Here is a 23,669-nt window from a genome sequence, read left to right as displayed (position 1 = left end):
TATAGGTATTAACGAGAATAATAATTAATTGTATTAGTTGTCAGTACGCATTTACTATTGGGTCACAAACAGTGATCCAAATGGAACAGTACAAAACTTTAATCAATTATAATTTTTTTCGGCATCTTCAGGCACTGTGCACATTTTTTAATGTTACATGTTAAGAAGCTATTCAATGAATAATTGAACGTAGTTTTGCAGAATGTAGCCAGTCCACAATAATGTCGAGCTGAGATAATGGCACTTTAGCGACAACATGATATTAAAAATGTATGTAAAATTGTAAATAGTATTTTATTTCAAGAATATTTTTTGCGGCTTGGCTATTTTCAGCAGAACGTAGAGAAAATCTTCTCGCGTCTGATCTATAATCATATCTCAATTTTTTTGTGGACTGGCTACTTTCTGCATAACTATGTCCAATTATAGATCTATCTATAATATTCATATGATATAACTTCATACGATATCACGGTAGAGGTAAACCATCTTCAAACCATGTGTCGTGGGTGTTTTCTAGCTTCTCCCATTTTTGACGCCGATGAATTTATAAGCTATGTAATATGTATCCAATGTTGCCGACGCATGGGGTTGTAGGTTTTACACATATTATATAAATATTGATATGCTATAAGTATACCAAATAAAAGAGATCCAACCAGAAACTTTGTTAGATGTAGGTACAAAAATATAAAAAAGGTTTCTGATAAAGCCAAGGATTAAATGAATGTTTACGTAGGTGTTTTTATATGGTTTGGCAACATGATACGTTGATTACATGATTAAATTGACCTGTCTGAGTTGCAAAAACGAAAACAAAGAATATTTGTTTATAAAAAGCATTTCGTTTATAAAAGGGTCGGTACTTTACTATAAACGAACGTATGCATTTATAAACAAGTTTAGTATATCATGATTATTATTTATTTATATACCTATTATGTATTCTGCTAATCGAATCATGGAATCATTGAAATTACACAATCAATAGATAATTAACATAATATATAGATTCAGGACGAATGGTATCTATTAAGACGATACATCACTGAAACGGCAAATAATTTTCAACTATAGGCGCGACGAAATTTTGGACTCGCTGGCATTCGGAGAGAGAACGTTGAGCTGGAAACACGTCAATTTGTTTCGTGATGGCGACGGGGGTATTGATTCTTAAATCGTGTAAATATGACTAAAAAAGTTACCCATTTACTTGAAAAAGAAAACATGTCAATGTATATATTATTATTGTTACTAATAGAATAATAAATAGAACATTAAATAAACGCATGTTGGATTTATATGACAAATTATATTTCGTTCGGCATGCGTCATTTGCACCCGCGACCCGCGACCCGCAATCCGCGCATCGCCTAGCCACGATCTTTTCAGACCATGCCTCAACTGAGGTATAGCCTTAAACGAAATGAAGGAAAAATATCTTTCATTATCATTATTAACGTACTTATTATTTTTAATAGGTAGTGGAAAGACGTATTTGTCTTGATTTATCTATAACACATGAGAGAAAACATAATATATGCAAATATATAGAAGAGAGCGAGTCAAAGAGAAGACGTTTTATGGGGGTATTAGACGGGGTATGATGAAAAAAAAGACATACGTCAATGCAAATTCCAAATTTAAATAATAAACGGATACAAAAATAAAGGAATCGCTTATTTTAATAGGGTCGTGAAAGAAAACAAATGAGATACGATTATAATATTTTGACAGATACAGCACTATACCACATCCAAGAATGTTGAAAGGTGGCACTCTCACCTGGTCTATACAGCCACACCTCTTCTTGGCATCTCCTGGTATAGCGTTCATAGATACCTCAAAAGGATATAATAGCGAACCATCCGCAGTCTCAGGCCTAGGGAAAACTCTCGATTGCTTAGGATGCGTCTCATTAAGAAAGGCAATCGTTACGATTTCAAATCTAGTTTTTATTTCCTGAGACTGGTCACATTTCTCATTAATCCTAGTTCCTAAATATTCATAGTAGGTTACACGTTCCATCGGTTTGCTGTTAATAAAAAAACCCGTGTTTGGTGTCCCTATTTTTGATACAGTTACCTAATAATTTTGTTTTCTTGAGTTTCATTTTTAAACTGTAAGAATTTCTGTCCTCATTAATCCTTTCTACCAATTGATATAAAATGTAAACCCTTTAAGCTATCAACAATCAGCACTGTGTCATCGGCATACCGTATAATATTGTTATTAGTATTAATTACTTAAGGAGTCTAAAAGAATCTGATAAACTTATATAATTGAATAAAATCCTAAGCTAGCGGTAAGTTTATTCAAAGGGAAGCTTTACAATGTAATATAGGAATCTTTGCTAGTAATTAACATCGTATATAAAACGCTTTATTTGCATAGTCTGAATTCCAGATAGGAATATTCTTTGCTTATCATTTTTTTAAATCAAGATTCAAGTTACTTTGTTGAAATTTATTAAGGAATGTAATTTGTAAAACTATTCAGTTAACTTTAAACGGTACTTCTATAACTTGGTGGTCTATTAATAAATGGAATTTGATTATATTATACATAATATGTATTTTAGTATACTACATAAAAACTAGATTAGGTAATAGCTAAGTGACATTTTTTTGTAAAAACAAACCTTCTATTAGATAATAAAACTTTATTAGAAATTTATCAGCTGTTTCCCTTACGTATCACCCCGTTTATATAAACTGAAAAGTTAAATTTTAATATTAAATTATAAATGATTAGGACGTAGTATAGTTTATTAGATAGTTGAATGAACACCTTGGATCGATGAATGAAAATAAATATACGAAAACGATTTAAGAAAATTATTAATTGAGTCACCACAAGTCTTTACTACATCCTCTTTACTTAAAACTTATTTTTTTATAATATTTAATATGATTTCAGAAAAGTTAAATAAACATAACAATGAATATATAAATTAACTGTAAATGCATAGTAAATACATCATCGTCATAGATGAGGGTATCCGGTATATAATAGCTAGTTTTGTAAAATATGTTGTTCAATTTTGAAATTAACGTAATATTCGTAGGTACTTGAAAACTTCACGAATTCATTTCACAGTTTGATACAATCTGAGTTTGCTAATTTTAGATTTAATTCGCTTGTCATCGGTGGACCAGTAGCTCAAGGTGCAAGGCCATTCACCAGGAGAGTGATGAGATATGAGGTTGGAGTCTCAGTCGGTTCACCATTTTTTTCAAGGTTTTATCTAATAAGTATGTTTTATGAGTTTTCAAAATTTTGTATTTTCAATAAGAATAATCTAACATTTATCTATCATGTATCTATAGTCGATGTATAGATCGTAGACAATTTATAGGTACTAGATAAATCAAAGTAATAACAACTCGATAATTTCGATGCTACATATTTCACTCGCGGTGGGTACATTGGAAAGGCGCTGATCATAGATTATTCCTAAGTAAATAATCGTTTTCACTCCTAACATAACATACAGGTCTCTACAGGATGAAAGTTATAATGCCTAATAGTTTATTACGGAGAATAGTTATTTTTCGCGTAATATTTGAGTATTGATAATGCTGTAAAGATCGAACATGCGACCCATAGACTGAGATACGAGTGCTCTGCCAACCATGCCACCGTGGGTATTCAATATTATTAACTTGAAATTACTTATCAGTGAGTAAGCTTTTCCATATTCAATGCGACATATAAAGTACAATGCAATTTCCCTCTTGTCGTGTAAGCAAAGTGCACTATTGACACCAAAGCAATACAATGGAAGTGGCCCGAGGTGCATAACATGTGTTGAAGATGTTATCCCTGAGAGATTTCTATTCCTCAGTTGAATATTGCATTGGAATATTTTCACTTACGCGAATGAGACATTCAAAGCAATTTCTACGAGAACTTAATAATGGGGTGTCTAGTTTCGACATAAACCATACCTACTGACACAGTACGACAAAATTGAGTCGAAACTTGTAATATAATTCAGTATTTTGTCACCATGGATTTGATCTACTTACAAGACCTTTTTTTTAATATAATGAGTTTTAATATAATTAAAATTATATAGTACTTATAATATAATAAGTTTTATTATGCAATATAGTTCGCATTCACACACTTGACCAGTACTTCTAACCAGAGCGATGAAGCGGAGGTTGGAGCAGGAGCACGGAGCAGTGAAGCATTGGGGTTTTACGCGGAGTAGGAGCGGAGCCGGAGCACCGAAAACTATTAACTATGCTCCTTTGCTCCGAATGTTTTTTTTTATTAATAAATTGTTGTAAAATCCAATGAAAATATAATATTTGACACTATGCAACATTGTAATTATTTGAAATACGGCAACACTGCCGAGTGATTAATAACCTCCCTTTTTTGAAAGAAGAGGCAGATACTGAAAGACGATTTGCTGTCCGAATTTTGTTTTAGAATTAATAATGAAAAGGACGAATAATATATTATTATTGAAAAACTACTTAGGTACTTTTTGTTTTTTTAACATTTGTATACAAATAATACCTATTGAAACTTTTTACCCGGAGCGGAGCAGATCCTGGAGCGGATATGGAGCGAGGCAACTCAAAAGAGGGTTCGCTCCAACCCTCTGCAACTGACATGTACAAAAATGCCAGTATTGCTGTACACATGACCACTATGTCGATGTGCAATCAAACCTAGTGCAATATTCTAGTTATGAAAACTCTTACGCTATTTCCGGTGCCCAAATCGTTAGATTTAATGCTATACGCACAGTGCAAATTTTGCAAGCTAGATGGTTATTAAAAAAATCAAAAATGCTAGATATAGTAAGAAAAAACGCAGAGCTACCAATGCTGGTTTTAAACTTTTCGCTGTCTCTCACTTATCAGTAAATTAACAACCCTCCAATACAAGAAAGCTCTTTGTATCCAGCCAGAATCGTCTAGAAAATAACACACGGGAAAGTCTAAAAAATCAAACACCTACAGTTTATCTGGTTGTATTATTCATCTAACTAAACTGTTGAAATAATTTATAACTAAATAATATTGTAATTAACTGAAACTATGTTTGCAAGCGGCAACTCGTGTTATGGAATGGTTGGTATAGAGAGGGGTATAGGACCATCGCGAATTTCATCCCTGGAGAGTAATTCTAGGATATGTTATTTTACACCACCCACCCCATTGCATTGTGAACGTACAATACAATGCTGTCGGAAGTATGCTGCAGTCAGCTCAGTGGTGTCAAGTTCTGTGAATTTGATGGGTAAAGGATTTGGTTAGAGAGTCTTGTTGCGCTGACGATATCATTATTGTTCGACAGAACATAAGGATTCCGTTTAAATTCTAATGACTGTTGTAAGTTTTGTACTATTCCATAGAATATGCATGTAATTACTTTGTTTCAACGAATGTTGTTATTGATTTAACTCACTTATTCGGTAGGTAGAGTTGCATTACCTTTAGTTAATTCTGCAATTAATTATTGATCATTTTCCCGGAAAATATAAAAATAAACGATAACATGTTTTCGGCAAATGTGATCAAATAAATCACCATAGATTTGTGTATATACCAGCCAAAAAATAGTATTTAATATCTTTAACAAATACCACTGTAAGTCTTTGAGTGGTGAAATATTGCATCAGACAGTGGCGAAGGCTGGAGGTAGGCTGTTAAGATCCGTCATAAATAATGATAAGCTTCGTCAGTCATACGTATTTGTTTTCATTAAAATACGACTACATTTTACAGATGGTGTTGGTTAGTTTTTAAAATTCAATGAAACCCTGCGAAACCAAGCCACAATAGTAGTAAAAAAATACTAGTCTATCTATAAAATATCTAAAATTGTACAATTAAATCATACATAAATTTGGATATTTTATAAATAAAATAATATTTTTATCTATTATAGTGTGGTTTAGGCAGGGTATAATGAATTTAAAAAAATGAACCAACAATATGTGTAATATGTATTCTTAATCCAACCAAAACAAATAAGTATGAATGAAAAAGTGTCCACAGTTTTGTCGTATCGTCCAAAATATACCAATACTTTTATGGCTTGGTTTAGGTAGGGTTTAATTGATTTAAAAAAACTAATCAATACCATATGTAAATTTTATTGTAGTTTTAGTTCAATAAAAACAGATACGTATGATTAACAATGTTTAATGTGCACTTTTTATAGCGGGTCTTAACAGCCTATCTCCACCCGTCGCTACTGGCATCAGATTACATCAAAGGTCACTATAATAATAGTCAGACAGTGACACAAAACTGTAAACCGATGGAAGTGCTAGTTATTCCTCACACTTCGAATGAAATATGGTAAAACTTAATAATTTGAACGATATCAAACGTACGATAGCACTACCATCGTAATTTGCGATTAAGTGCCTCGGCCTGTTTACACATCGTGTTTACTGCCTCAAAGCGACACCGGTTTTAATCTTCCATATTTACACATGCTATTCTCTCTGTTTCGATACTAACTTCACTTCAGTTGTAATTGTTCTGAAGATGAGTTTATAGTGTGAGATAGTTATTAATTATCATTAACTTCTAAATTAATTAGTAAATCATTGTTGTTGTTGTATTTGAATTTGAAGTAGAGTATACGTTTTATAACTTTGCACTTTTTACTACACTGATACGCCTCTTTGCCTGATTATCTTGCATAAAATTAGATCAAAATAAATGATATCCACTTGCATTAATATAATAATATATAGTAATAAACAAACAAGTAGATAACAAATTATGTAAAAAACATATTGTTAGAATATTTTTAAGTAGTTACTTCATTTTCAGATGCCGGGGTGTAAAGTTATGAAGCATATACTCTACCTAAATTTAAACGTAAATATAAGAAATGATTCACATGAATTATAGTCGGATCGATAGCTTAGAGACCAAAGCATTCACCTGGAAAGTGAATGAGTCTTATTCAATCCCACTTTTTTCTAGAATTGGCAATTTAATAAAATTTTATATTGCATTAAACCTAATTCATTTTCATATGTATAAAAGATCACCAAAAATAGCTGTTGGGTATTTTGTCATGTGGTTGAATTTTCCGTACGTCTCTGAAGTATATGGCTGGCAATAGTGCAACCGCAAAATGTGGCGAACTTTTCAACACGCGATTAAAACTAGTTGTCTGTGGCACGCACTATCGCAACCGCAATGTTATTGCCGGGACTTCCTGCCCTCCCGGGGAAAGCGCGGGATAATAATATTATTTACCCGCCAGAAAGCTCTGTGAAATTTTCGCGCAATCTGTCTTACGCGCGAAACGTAATGAAAATTTCATTTAGAAAAATGATTTATGGTGAGCTGTTTTTCTTTTACTTTGTCGGGCAGGCTGCGTTGATTTCCTCGCGGAGGTATTACGAGCGGGTTTTTATTATTAAAATGATAGTCAGGAGATGACTCTGAGAAAAAAAGCAAATATTCTTGATGAAAATAATATGTAGCCTGTAAAGATTGATTGATGCTCATCGGAAGAAAAGAACAATTTACTCTACACAGAAGAAATTTTATTCTCGTGATATATTATTTACTATGTCCGATCATAAGAAAATCATATGGGCCTCCACAGGGAGGAGGTTGTATTACTAGATTTTTGTTTTTATGAGAAATGGAAGTCAGCCACTTACTCAACCTATTAGGTTTAAACTTTTGGAAACAGGATCCACGATATTATAGGCCGACATTTTATGTGTTTTGTTATTAATATTATTATTGTTATTATATATTTTTTTCTATATTCTCTTCTTTCTTATGAGGGTAATATTTGACTAATAATGTAAATCTCGTGTTGTGTACGTCTTGAATTTAGATTTGTTATGTCCACAATGTTTTGTATTCTTAAATAAATACATAAACTTTCAAATAAAGGGATCGATTATCATTGGGCGCAAGGTAAATTGCGAATTAATAATTCGTAATCCTCCAGCGACCACAACATTCGGCTGTCAAGTCAACGATATAGGTCGTTTCTTAAATCTAAATTTTTCGTATAAATAATAAATATATTTTTTATTTACTTTAAAAGGAGGTATTGTAAATTTTTACATTATTTTTATGTTGCGGTAAAATATACATTAGAATGCTGAATTTTTCGTGTGTAAGTATAGAGTTTTAAAGTCATGATTTTGTATTTTAAACGTGATAATTATTACAATCAAATGTATGGAAAAAATGATATAGATTGACATTTTACATATATACTTCACCAAGCAACACTAATGAATATGGGAAAATTACTCCGCATGATTAAACTACTACTCCGAATCAAAAGACAAGATAGCTCTACAAATAATTAAGTATTCTTATGATATTGTATGTACAAAAAAACAGACTATTTTACAGAAATATATCAATCTTTTGAAATATGTTTTGTTTTATTCATTAGATTTTTTTAAATAGTGTTTTAAAATCCTGAGATTTTTTGTGTTTAACTCAAGTTTCCTCTCTTCTGATGATCAATGAAGTATGCGAGAATGCCGAATATGTTATATTATGAACCAGTACCTACATACCATACATACCAAGTACCTACATACCTATTGTATGATAAATTATTTAGCTTTTAGTAAATTTGCATTACTATATTATAGCAGTGGTGAATGAAGTGGCTGTTCAAGAGAGGTTACCTATGGTAGGTAGGTAACTGGCAAAAAATCCTAGGACAGTCATACTTATGGTACGATTTGAGTTTTATTCCATTTTCAGTATTACCTAACTTCCGTTGAATTATTGCACGCGTAATTAACTAAACATGCAAACTTATTGGAAATAATTACGATATATTTTTATTCAACTGGTCTATGATTAAATCTCATTCGCTGAGACCAAGATCCTATGGCACAGATAATGCCAGATATGATTAAATTGCAGATAAATACAGTAGGTGATGCTGCGATACAGCATCTAAGACCGGTTAGCGGTTATTGGAATTCATGCCTTATCGTCCGCAAATATCTGATGTCTAAAATCTGTTTGTCAGATATTCTCTGCTGATAATGAAATAATATTAACGCTTCTTATCTATCCGTGTACCAAGTTGTCTGCCAGATTAAAAAAAAAACCGTAATATCGATATAGATTTCCTAGAAGTTATGAAGGTATATTATTGTAAGCCAATTTCAATTAAACTTCGATAACTAAGCCATACTGATATACATGCTTTTCATCCATCATCTGACATATTGTCTCCACATCGATCTAGTTAATCTAGTAGTACGATGAGGCATGTCAAACGCCCTCTAAAGTTGTCCCAGGACAAACTTAAAATTCTGATTATGAGAGATGTTCAACAAAGTTATAGTTTAACATATTATAATATCATTTTAGTACTACTTCAGTTGAAAGTAGATGAGTGACGTTCTCTCAGCGTATAACAGTGGCCATAATACTAGGCGATTATTTAAAGCCATCAATATTAGAAATATAAATTTAAATAACCTTTATTTATTATTATTAACATTTCAAAGGTATAAAAATACACAAATATCAACATAGATATTGATGGCGCTTTTAGCAGTGGACTGTAATTTGTCTTTTAATTTTTTAATTAACTCATGCACTGGTAAACGGACGATACACTTTTGATGGATGATATATGAGATTTATGAATGATGTTCAGGATGGATGATAGACGCGACGTTCACTCAAACCGTATCAGATTTAGCGCAACGACGGTCAAACATATGCGTTTTGAGTCAATTGGTAGTAAACGATGCCTTAGCTATCATAAGCTCGCAACGCGACCGCTTTCTTGATGTCACTCTAGCTAACTGAATGTTATTCAATCACGGTCGTCTGATGACCTGTAATTGCTCGTCGTCTGATCTTGTGAGATTTGGAAATAGGTGGGAAGAAAAGAATGAGGGCTGGCATATTTGGCCCAACCAGATATATTTATTTTCTAAGCAACAGAGCCATCCGTCACTAATTTATGATTCACATACACACTTATATTATACTGTATTCATGTCCATCGAATCTTCTAATTACACATTCAAACAAAGTCAAAGTTTTTTGTATGAACTTAACTGTCTCTATTATTTCGCGTGCAGTTACAGTCCAACTACCTAAGTTGAAGAAGTTTGATTCCCGGTTTGGCACAATCTTTTTTTTAAATATCTATTTTGGTTCCTGTTCTCCTTTTTTCCTATACCTAATACCTATATATTATAAAAAGGTTAAATATAATATTGACGACGAACGAAATTTAAATACCTACAAATGCAACAAAGAGTTACTTACTCTGCGATGATTTGGACACATAGGGCATACCATAGATAAGTCGTTCGAAATTTGAAAGTAAAAAGTGTTTGTTTTTAAAAAAGCTGACATTTTACAAGCACGAACTATTTACAAATCTGTATCGATATCTTACCCAATTTCACGGTCAAAAAGAGTTTCGCCATGTTTTAGTTCGTGACCGCCCGACTTGTGAAACGTGAACCGGCATACAATTACGTTTCATGGAGTAATTTCAACATTTAATCAAAAAACTATATAAAAAATCAATAAAATAAAAGTATATTTACATAAATTTTTACCCATTAAAAAAATGTATATTTTACTTTGTGATTACAATTTTTTATAATAATATTGACGGTTTAGTTGAGTATTTTAAATATATATTTAGGTGCGTGTTACCGGAATCACTCTGAGAATTGGAGTACCGACCAGAGCAGAGGCGAAGTCACGGAAGACGGATGTCAGAGTCAGATAAGATGGCTGTCGATTGACATGTAAATAATGCCTGCGCCCGCTCAGCTGACGGGTCGATACCAAATGGACATTTTCCCGGCCTCAAAACATTAGGGTTGTCAAAATTATTATGCATAAACTATCACTAACTTCAGTAGACATTTTTTTTTGTTATATCGATTACTAGGTTCGGTAAGAAATTTGAACGAATTGATAAAATATTCCTGTTGCAATTTAAATTCATATCTCGTGTTATTCCGCATTAACTGTGCCCGCTTACATATGCCATATTGCATACTGTATGTGGTTTAAAAATTAATTCCACTCACATCGTAATAAGGGCGCATATTGCAAATTCGGTTCATATCTTCCGCCAACGTGGCCACTTTAATATCGGCATGTTATTAGCCAGTACAATCCGTTAATAGCAATTTAGTTCAGTTTCAGATTGATATAATGAAAGGCTTCGAAGTTTACTTAAACAAAAATAGTGCATTTGCAACAATTTATCAGGATTAGGTCAAGTTGACAGTTCGCAGCGTTGATTTGGTGAGGTGAAGTACAGCAGGAAAATTGCACGCCTACAACATCCAACCGTTGTCGATCAATCTTTCAGTCGAATGTGATATTGATGTATGTGTCCAAGATAATGCATAGATTGGACAAGGGGACTCACGTCTGGACCTAAGCGTAGCCTCGGCACATTGATTTGGAAACAAAATTGAATTATTTATATTTCTTTATTCCTAATATCTGTAATAACTTTTTATTTGCATATTTTACACGGAAGGGTTACATGTAAATTGTACTTACTAAATTCCACCGTATCACAGTTCACCGTGAGGTATCGTACCGGAAACAGATGGCTGTATAGTATTGAGATCAAAACATGCCACGTTGTTCGTGAATTTCTTATTTACTTACCTACCTATGTATTTTATTCTGTCTTTTCAGTGTATTCCGGTGGTTTTTATATCGTATTTATTACGTACACATGAATTTGATCTCAATGCAATATGGCCATTGGTTTCAGATAGAATAGCCCACGATGAACTGTGGTCAACTGCATAAGTACGTATAATTTTCCGGACATGACGCGCAAGACGTCGTTGGCTATCACTAGTATTTTATACAATGATAGGTATAATTTTTATTCAATGATAAATTACTTAATGAGTTTTTCTTAATATTGGTCAATAATTATGAATGAAGTTCGTAGCCCTACTAAATATTTACAAATTGCCTGGGCACGGCGTCTAGACAAGTAGTATTTAAGGGACCGGTTGACAATGTATAAACACAACATGGAAACGTTTATGTTTTTTGATGGACGGATAAGTCTTGTATATTTGTCTGCCAGAGACTAAGATTTATTTTTCCGATAGTGGGCGACGCATCGCGATGGCCGAATTACGCGGAAAGGTCCGATTCTAGTGATTGGTCAACAATCAATCGTAATCGTCATTGCAGTTTTTGAGTCTACTTTATTAGTGAAAAATATAAATTAATTCAAAGTGTGGAAGTGATATTAACAACACAAACGTAGACCTCCAATAAACTATTTTTTTTATTCAATGAATAAGACACAAGATTTGAGAATGTAACATTCTATATATTGAATATATGTACATAATTGTAAAAAGTAAATAAGGTAATCCTGAGGGTAGAAGTGATATTCAAGATTTGAGGATGTAACATTGTATAAATATTGAATATACATAATTTGAAAATATCTCGTGCATATACACACTGGAAAAAATAATTTTGTAGAAAAAAATACGACACCCGACGTAAGATGCCCGTAGCTTAATTGGAAAAGCATACTGGCGCAAATCCAACAGATACAGGTTTAAGTCCCGTCGGGTGTGTGTTTTGACTAAGATCTTCATGTCCGCAGTCAGAGGCGAATCATTTAAATGCAATAAAATTGGCCTGTGATAAATGTTTTACAAGAAATAATTGTTATCATTTTCTCGTAACACATTACAAGAAACACACATTGAAACATTTTTTCCCCAAGCCGCGGGACCCTACGCGCGACAGACAGCTTTATATATGACCGCTTTGCCAACTGGGCCACTGTGAGTACATTCATAGTAGGTACGTTCTTTAAACAATATTTCTTTATCAATAATACGAGCACGTTTTACCAAATCCGAAGTATCTTCTGGGTTAGAACCGTTCTCTAGTGTCAAGCATATCAGGCACCATTAGCGAAAGGTGCGGGACTTATCAATGCGCTCTCGAAAGATTCAGTGATGTACTGTGTATTTTATTTTATTGTACAACATTTGTTTATGTTTGTTTTTTCTCTCTTGTGAGGGTAATATTTTTGCTGTGTATTATATATTAAGCCTGTATATTTATTTAACTTGTTTGAATAGAACCAGTTCTCATGTTGTGAACGTCCTGAATTATATTTTTTTTATATACACAATGTCTTTTAACAAATTAATTAATTAATAACGTGACTTCCGTATTCTTTGTATTCTTCAAAACACAGAAAAATGAACGAATCACCTTAATATTTTTTTGGAAAATGACAAAACTTTCAAGCTATCGAGACCAGCCTGGCGAAAACTTCGGTTAAGTTATTGTTGCTACACAAATCTGTTAATTTATCCTAATCAATTAAAGTATTTTTAAAATCAGGTCGGCATATTTTTTGCTATTGTTTGATTATGATCGTTTTACTGTAGTTTGAGAGAAATAGAATTCTCGACGCAACGAAAGCTGACACAGTATAAGATCTTTGGGCCGGATTTGATTGAATCTGGTCTCTTGGCGTAATACGACGGCCAACGGAGAGTACCATTGACATGAATTCAGTACATCTATAACGGACAAAATAGTTTGAATAAACTAGAAAGTAACTAAGAATGTATGATATGCAATTCACGAAAATTTTCGCAAGTCTCGTTCGGACAAATGTATTGTTCGCAGTCAAACAATGCAGTAGGTAAGTAAATTTTATTTCTCGCAGCGATCTCGTAAAAGATTCAGTTTTGTTTTAAATATTTAGGTAAAATAGTTAATTTATATATTATAAAAGCGATATCTTATAATACTTGTTAAGATTATAGCCTTTTATGTATTTGGTCGTGAGCTACGAGTATGAAAGCAAGAGAAAGCAAGGAAATCGATACCTTTGAAATGTGGTGCTGAATCAGCGCTCGAAATGGAAAATTTTACGAACCGGAGCGCTTGATAATTTTACGAAAATATTAACACTGTTACTTATCTAATTCTATACATATATGTATTTAAAAAAAACGATTGTGTTAGATTTTTTATAATATGACATATCTCGCTCAGACGGTCAAATTAATATTTACACGAGACGGAGCGATAATTTTGGGGATTGTATGAACCGGAACGGCGCTCCGATGCGTTCCGGTCCATTTCGAGCCCTGTGCTGAATGCTACCATATTCATTGATATAGCATAGAATAAACCAGTATATCATCCTTCTTCTCTCTTTGTATCTTCATATTATATATTTATATTTACCGACAAGGGTGGATATTTACCACTTTAACCAGATTTCATATATTTCCTCTGGCCATTCACACTTCAGACTTGGTCAACAAATCATTGTTAACAATATGTATATGTTTCATTCTGCAATGTATCAAAATATATAATATACAGATTGTTAAAGACAGAAGAATTTGAAGAAATTGGTATTTTTGGATAATTTTCAGGGACGACACAGCATATAGGGGGCGACCAAATTAATGAGTTGTTCAATGTCATTAATCTCCCTTAAGAGAAACAGAAGACCACAAAATGTGAAAAAAAAATATGCTGAAGAAAGGTAGGTACTGTTTAAAGATGCATTTAAATGGATTGTATTAAAACCATAATTCAGAATCTTTCACAAAATAGTGTTTAAATAATGAACAGACTGCAAACCATGGCGGAGTGTACAGTGTACATATTATACAAAAAAGTGTTGAATTGGGAGATTTCTGATCCATGAGACAATGCATGTATCGGACACCCGTTTTCATATGTAAGCTTTGCGCACTAAAATTAGATGAGATCCTACAATTTGAGACTGTTTGTGATTGACTAGCACCTGAATACAAATGGCACAGAGAATAATATTTCAAATAATATTATTTAGGTACTTACAATTTCAACAGTATGCAGAATCATGAATGAAATTCCACATCGAGAAATTAATTCTCGACTACTTCTTGTAAAAATCTGAAAGTAAAAGAAAAGAGTTTTTTTTAATATTAACATAAATAAAAAAGATAAAGACTGAAATCGTGTTAATGACAGAATTTTAGATAGCGCACAGTAGAATCTCGATTTTATTATTATCAACTTAACTATAAAACGTTATACCATCGTGTTGCTTCTTAGTATGGCTACTAAAGTTAAACACAACATAGTTAACAATATGTTCTACTAAAATAACTAAAAATAATTACCACTTACTTTATATTTAACACAAAAACAATAAATTTCAGTTTCAATTAATCAATCTAATCTATTTTTACCGGCGACGTTTTGAAAAAATATTTAATTCAGCCGTAGAAATTCTATCTTACTCTAACGCACAGTGCGGATATATAAGCGTGCCAAATTAATGCTTACTCACTCGGACTTATGGTACGTTTTTGTTCAGGCCTTGGCCCCACCTCAAATGCATTTTCAAATAAATGTTTTACGTTATATAAATTTATAAACATGTTTTATTAATATTATTAAAATCCCAATGTTTGGTTGTAAGTATGCTGGTAATTAGTTACAAAAAATGCTAATGTCTAACAGTGGAAACATATCGAAAATAACTGTACGAGTATAAATCACTATATAATTAGGAGATGCTAGTTTTACAACGGGTTTACATATTTAATACGAATCAATTTCGATTTACGACAAATTTAATCGTTATTAAGCATAGCTAGAAATTACAACAGATATAACCATATAAGATTTTACAGCCTATAGAAAAAGCGTGTGAAGTATTAAGAAGTGGTCATAAAATATTAGATATTTACTTCTAGTGACAGAGAAAAGTTTACTTCAGAAACGCTATTAAAAAAGGGAAAGCTGTTAGAGAGAAAATTTTAATTATATATTAGACAAGTCAGTAATAACGGAGAATTGATAAGTGTTGAAAATTATACTTAACTAACAAAAAAATAACACCAGTTTTATTGTAATTGAGTATTTGTAAATTATAGAATGAATCTGTGTCGTCTTGTAAGTAAGACCAGTGGCGGATTTAGGGACATAGAATATGGCTGGCGTACCTACTGATTGATTTTGAGGCCCCACAATATTAAAGATGATAGTGATGACCGATGACATATTTGTAATAATAATATTAGTGGCCTATTTTGTGTGTAAGTACAAGTGCGTATCTATTTGATTGGTTATTTAAATATTCATTTTGATGGTAATTGTTGGGATTTCGTTACGCTCAAATTGTAAGAAATACGCATATTTTTATAAGATTTCGGTAAAAATTTAATCAACACATGTTGTAATTGATTGGTTTGAACTGTTTCAAGGCCCCCTTATAGATCTTTTGGCGAATCGATTGCGCCATGTGCGTTAAATGAAATCGCCGCCGTGACATTATTATTTTCATTGGATCCATTTAAGGGTTGGTACCTATCGTTACTTTCAAATGACCCTCACCCTTACAAAGTGATTTCGTCGTAGCCACAATGCCAGAAGAATCTTGATTAAAACTAATATTGTATTGTATAAAATTGCTTGTTTTTTTAAAATTTCTTTTATTATTATTATTACTACTTTCTTCTCTCCTGTGAGAGTAATACTTGTTATAACGTAAATCTCATATCATCTCATTATGCCCAAAGTGTTTTGTTTTTTTTTTTAAATAAATAAATACTACTACACTAAATACGCGACTGAAAACTACGTAACACTTACTTAAAACTATTTTGTCATAATGTTATGTTTGAGACACAATATTCAAACAAAGATCAAATACACTAATTTGTCAACGCTAACTCAATTTCAATAGTATTAGATTTTTTTACGAAATTTAGTACAAAAGTCTATCTGTATTAATATTATAATAAATGTAAGCAGGATTAAAGAAAAACTATAAATAAATAAAATCTAATACATTTTTTTAAATAATTTTTCTGTAGATACCTATCATATTTCATATAAAAAGGTGACGAAAAAAGTTAAGCTGAAATGATTAAAATAATATATTGTTGGAATGTTTGAAAATAAATAAGTATATTATTCAAGGTGTGAATACCTTTTAAATTAATTAATAATAATTTTTATTATTATTGATTCGACGACATTTTTACTAAAATCCATTACATTTTCAAGTAAATTTATTGACGTATAAGATATTGCATGCTTATTTTTACATACGTATCGAATTGAATGTAACTAATCAAATATGCTAATGGTATTGGATTCTGTTCAAGTATGCAAACTTGTAACAAGTTGCTTGTTTGAATATCGATAATTTTAATATTGCCGTAGCTAACTAACTGCAGGTTTACGCATTAATTTGATGTTTATCCTAAGAGATTTATTAAAGACACGACTTCGTAAAATTCACTCCGAAACATGTTTTTAAACATTTAAGTATTTTGTTTATTCACACTTATAATAATGGCTTAAGAAACAGCGTAAAATAACTACTGGAAAATTATTGTTGACATAAAATAAGACTTGTCCAACAAAAGTATACAAAATGAAAATACTCGTCGAGTTCACTGTATAATTACAATTATAATTATTATTCGTTTTCTTGACACTAAGAGAACCGTGATTGTTTCAAATGTCTAGAAGTTATATTTCTCCAGATATATCTATCTGTATTCCGCCACCGCTTATATAAATAATTTAATAATAAGTGAAAAAATGTAGGTAATACGTACAATTCTGCCCTTCCAAGGAAGAAGGCAGTAACTCGCAAAATTTGTGAAATTGAGTTATGAATGGCATCCGTTAGGTAATTTTGAAAGCTATATATTCTGTCCACTTTAAAATCAGAATCATCACTAAAATACCGTTAAAATCCTTAGTAAAAAATGGACATCTGCTAAAATAATACAAATTTCTTAGCAAAAAGCCAGTAATTGCACATATTTATTGCAGTCACTGCTTGTTTATTATTACTTTATTTGTATTTTAACATCCTACTAATAAAAATTATCACCGTTTTTTATTAATTCACAGTACTAAAGTTGGAAAAAACCACATTATGTCATTTATCTCGAAAGTGTGTGAGAGTCGGTTACTGCCTTCTTCCTTAGAATGGCAGAATTATTGTACGTATTACATTTTTTCACCGTATCACAGTTCGCTGTGAGCTTTCTTATCGGAAACTATACGGAACATACGCGTTGTTCTGTATTTATAATTTAATTACATACCTATTTTCTACTGTCTTTCCCCTGTATTTCGGTTGTGTTTTAGGTACAAGTCGGTTTACAGTAAGCCATTTTATAGCCTACTTTGGCAAAATTCATGAATTCATGAATTCAAGAATGAAAACCTAACCTAACCCTACAAGTAATCCAGTATATCGGTTATTTACAAAATTTGTTTGCTGCTGCTTTCTGATCCAAAGAGGCTGACGGTCTTTAATATACGACCATATTATATTTCCGATACAACATTTCATGGTGAAGTGTAATACGGCGAACTGCACACGTACAAATTTCCGGAAACGTCTGCTACCTGTAGGTCACTTTAGCACGTTTCCGTTATTTTCATTGGTCCAAATTAACACGGAAGGCATTCACAAACAAAACGGTTATCGGCGGCTATCTCCAATTTATATTACGGCCAAAATGTGGGTTAGTAGACATGTCGGTCAAATTCGGATATGTTCGTGCAACCGAACCCAAGCGGATGAGACCGACAATAAACGGATAAAGCTGAACCAGCACTATCTAGTCGGCAATGAGCCGAACATAAGAATTTTGTATTGACACGTCAGACATATCGACATAACCTTCCTTTTTTTAGTCATATCATTACGATTGCAATACAACAGTCGGATCTTGCATCTCAATTTTCAATATGTAAAATTGACGTACTCTGTCTCGTTTTCAAAGTTAACACGGCCAAGAGAGGGGCTGTTAAAAGATATCACCTTTTGACAGACGGTTAACTTTTTTACATAATTAACCGCCAGAATACGTAAAGTGACATGTTAGAATAGGCCTGCTGTGGCATATTTTTGAGTTCTTTCGAGTTTTCAGAACAAAGATATTTGCAATAACATATAATACTATGGTTGCATATCTTGTTGCATCACATTTTTTCCAAGAAGATTGAAGTCTCGATTAGATAGAAATTAATAACCAATTTTATATGGCACTGAATATAACCATATTTTATTATGAATTGGCGATAGAATCTATTAATATGAACGTGAAAGCGAAAAAATGTTACAAAAGGTAATGAATGAGTCAGCTGTAAGTCATACCCGGAACGTTTGTTTCTTTTACACTAAAAATACAAAATTTACCAGCTCCCTTTATAGACAAGGATGGAGCATTATTATGAAGAGTGAAAGCACGTCATCATATGGGAACATATACCAAGTTACTACTGGCACAGTAGGCACATGGAAACTTATTCTGGAATTACTATTGCTAAATGTTGTAAAACAAAATTGTACAGTCATGGTTTCTTTTATGTATAGTCCAAACGCTAAACACAGCAAACTCAGTCATATGCAGATACTGAGATAACTGGAATGCGTGACAGGTGATGTGGTGATACTCGACTTATTTACAAAGACACGGTGATGAAGAAACGTCCAAGATGCAAAAAAAAAGTCTAAAAATATCTTGTCAAGGGTTGTAGATCCAAATATAGACGATCGTAGCCCAAATTCTTAGAGATTAATTGTAAAATCATTATTTAATATTTCCTTAAACGTAAGTTAAAGTGAAATTAATTAGGACATTTAATAAAGAGGTACATTTACTATAAACCGAGTTTAATTAATATAAATAACTATTGGGAGTGCCCGACTATTAAGTATAACGAGAAAATATATTATACTCCTCTTGGAAATAAAATGACAACACTTTATTTTATTTAAGTGAACTGAGGTGAGTGACTTTGTTTATTTTTACCAATTATTCTTCATTTACTTGACGTATATTTATCCCATCGTCTAGATTTCAGAGCGGATTCGTTTTAAGCAGTTTTTGGATGCCTTTTAAAAAAAAGAAAGCATTACTATGTTATATTGCCGACCAGTGGTGAAGGTGGAGGTAGGCTGTTAAGATTCGACATAAATAATGCATATTAAACTTTGACAGTCACTACAATGTGTAAATACTGTCGGTTCATTTTTAAAATTCAATTGAACCTGCATAATCTAAGACGATAACAGTTAAAAAATATTCGTGTAAATAAAATATTTATTATGGTTTGGTTTAGGCTGGGCTCGATGAATTTAAAAAAAAACTAACTAACGCCATCTGTAATAATATGTATTCTTAATTCAACGAAAACAAATAAGGATGACTGAAAAAGTGTATTCGGATGCCCCATGGTATACTAATTAAACTATTATTGTTTTGTTTGAGCAGCGTTTAATTGAATATTAAAAACAAACCAACATCATCCGTAAATTGTATTTTTAGTTCAATGAAAACAAATAAGTATGCCTGACAAAGTTTAGTGTGCATTATATATGTCGAATCTTAACAGTCTACCTCCACCCCTCATTGCTGTTGCTGACCTCGTAGTCCAGTGCGTAAGGCGCTGACCTTTCATCGTGTGGCTCCGGGTTCGATTCTAAGCTGGAACTTAACACGGTGAAGTCTGAATAGTTTGACAACACAAGACTAATCCGAAGTTCAATAATAATCAGCCGTTCAATTTACGTTATGCGGGATAAGAACAAGTAAGTAAACAGTGAGGTCAGCTTGTCTATTTCTAAGAAATAAGAAAATTCAAGTTAGTATCAGACAGATAAGAAGCAGGTTTGTTTACTTAGCTGCAAGTTTGTTTAGTAATTATTACTTTGAAGCGGCGTCAGGGCGGGTGCTTATCTTATATTGTACGCCACCTACGGCGCCCGTACTGACACTATGAAATGTCACTGTCATTTAACTGTACTAGGCATTGAGTAGGCAGCTGGGGTTTTACCAGTAGAGTTTATACCGGTTTAATTAAACTATTGTTTATTCAAATTAATAATGATACACAAAACAATCAATGTCTCATCCAAACCTAGATACTTCTTCCCGTTGACATTTTTTATAAACATCCCTGTATGTGATAGGTACATAAACTATGTTTAGTCCATATTCACAGAAGAGATAAATAACTAAGTGATTTTTCACGCTTTAAATATTCTATATTTAAATTAATTGCTAAGTGATGATATTCAAAATACCAACATTTTTTTTACAATTTACCTATATTTTTGTTTTGAGTTATTTCCAGTTATAAAATGTTTTTAGTATTTTTTTAAAATTTACTGCGAAAGACATTTTAATGTTTTTTCTTTGTTATTAATACATTATTAATTATTACAACTGTTTTTCATGGGTACAACAATGAAATATCAACCTGGCAATAAGTAAATAAAGGAATCTACCACTCGCATACAGATCTGTCCATGAAAATATTTTGTTTGAACACGCACTTTAACATTTGTTAAAATTATTGTAAAATGAAATATAGTTTGGACAGTCTACATCGTACAATTTTGCGTGTTTTGATTTATACAATATTCTACGATACCACCCAACACTGCGCTATTTCCGATGAATTCTGAATTTCCTTATACAAATGAAGGCGTATCTATAAAAAGGGTATATAATATGCAAAAAATAAATTTTACAGGAGAACAAAACTTTAAAATAAATCAAAACATGCAGACGGTTTGGTTTATGCAGCCATATTATGCCAGGCAATGACATTAATATGGACGAATCATCTGGAAAAGAAAATGACACTCACTTTATTGTTGGGTCTGCCGAATGGCATAATCTGTTCTAACGCCATTACAATAAAGGTGATATTGCTATAAATTCCTTATGCTTTTTGTTGGGTCTGCCGAATGGTTCGGTTCGAACGGGTTCGCTCAAATGAACATTGACATTAGAAACACTACTCTAACGCCATTACAATAAAGGTCATATTGCTATAAATTCCCGATGAGTGATATCGCATAATGGAAATTGCGTGACGTCTACCTATATATGCGAATGCGCGAATTTACTTGCTAGCGACTGTATTGAGTGCGTCGTCCATTAATCATTGATGCCAGGGCATATAATATTTTTTCTGTGGTTATCAATTATTAGTACACACTCTGCGATTCCAGATAGTTTGAAAAAAATATTTAGTGAATAACCCCTGGGATTTACGAAAAAATATCAAAATTCTTGTTAAGTAATATTATTAGGAAATTTGGTATAAATTATGAACCAGCCTTGTGTAACACCTAAAGTCCCCCTATAAATTGGTACCTATTTTTTTATCACTGCCAAAGAAAATGCTTGGCGCATATTAACGTATTATTTCCACAATTAATAATTCATCTAAAAACTTTCCAATACGTCTTATGCTTTGTAAAATGTTACCCATTATTTTAAGGAACTAACATAGTATATAATTAATGACATACTAGTTTCTTTTGTTTTGTTATCGGCTTCAAAATTGAGTTTTTAAAATTGGAACTGCGTAAAAGACCCGCGCATATTTTGAAAATGTAAAATGACATAATATAAGATGAATCTATTCAGTTTCGGTGAGGTCGGAATTCGTTGTTTCCAACGGTTTGGGCATTACTACATCACTGATAATGATTCTCACCTTTTGAGAATCCAACAGAATATTCAATGCTTCACGGAGAAACAAATGGATTTGTGACATATAGATAAGCACTATCATGTTGACATAGCTTAACTTCTGTAGAAGACGATGACATGTTAATAATATATTTACTCCATTAGACATTTATTTTCAATACAAAACACATACCTGCCCACGCATCCTGAGTGTATTAATTATATACTTACTGGCTAGTAGTGTTTTTAGACATTATGTCTTATTTATTTAGATATCGAGGGACTGCCTACCCACAGAATGTTTGAAATAGAGTAAACTAGTGATTTAATATACCTAACTACGAAAATTTTTATAGATTTAATACTAACATATTGTAACACAATATGAGACATTTGTATGTATGTTGATAGTGACTTTAAATAAGTGTATATAACAACTACTATTGATAAAAATATGTCAACTTGTCAAGTATAGTATATGATTTTTTGAAAATTTAACGCAAAAGAAAACTTTAGAAGTTGAAGTAATTGCCCAAAAAATAACTACTATCGAAGAGGTTTAATATTTTTTCATGAATCTTAATAAAATAAAAAGAAAACTTCATTAGTTTTATTTACATAACGCCTAATGTCAATAGGCCAACTAATAAACGGCCCCGAATGCCTTGCAAAAACTATGTACCTATTCGCGAAACTTATAAATATAGTCAAAAGCCTTTTCGACATGGCAAATTATTAATGATTACCATTAAACAGTTATTGTTATACTTAGAGATAAAATCAATCTTTTCAATATGGTAATATTAATATAAACCGTAGGTATTTATTTAAGTAGGTTTTCTCCACTTTCAAATTTAAGTCAGTTAAAACATTGTTAGTATTTAGTCATATTCTTCATGAATTCAATATGATTATATTGACACACAGTGAACTCTAGAGTTTGGGGACATAATCTCGACAAAAATGTATCGGCAGCTTTATTCTAATATAACATTCAACTTCAAAATCAATAAAAATAGTGCTAAAAATTCTATGTCGCATTTCAAGAGTTAACTAGCTTAACACGCCTGGCACCCGGGCTGAATAGATAGTGCGAGATACAGGGCAACAATATTAACTTGAGTTACGGCGATTTCGAAAACTAATACTCACA

The 23,669-nt window shown here is 32.2% G+C and overlaps 1 protein-coding gene across 2 annotated transcripts in view; it reads right to left on the bottom strand.

Annotated features, from left to right (window-relative positions):
• pxb (putative Hedgehog signaling attenuator pxb) overlaps positions 1-23,669 on the bottom strand; it is a 699,312-nt gene that overhangs the window by 563,160 nt on the left and 112,483 nt on the right. For both annotated transcript variants that reach the window (XM_085948240.1, XM_085948239.1), the window contains exon 3: positions 14,865-14,939. The gene's annotated coding sequence lies outside the window, so the exon portion shown is untranslated. The remainder of the gene's footprint in view (positions 1-14,864; positions 14,940-23,669) is intronic.

The sequence above is a fragment of the Rhyacophila brunnea genome, unplaced genomic scaffold (genome assembly GCF_057557595.1).
Source record: "Rhyacophila brunnea isolate RB1 unplaced genomic scaffold, BYU_Rbru_1.0 scaffold_20, whole genome shotgun sequence".
Classification (NCBI taxonomy): Eukaryota; Metazoa; Arthropoda; class Insecta; order Trichoptera; family Rhyacophilidae; genus Rhyacophila; species Rhyacophila brunnea.
Note: the sequence above shows the minus strand (reverse complement) of the source record. Positions and strands in the feature narration are given on the sequence as shown.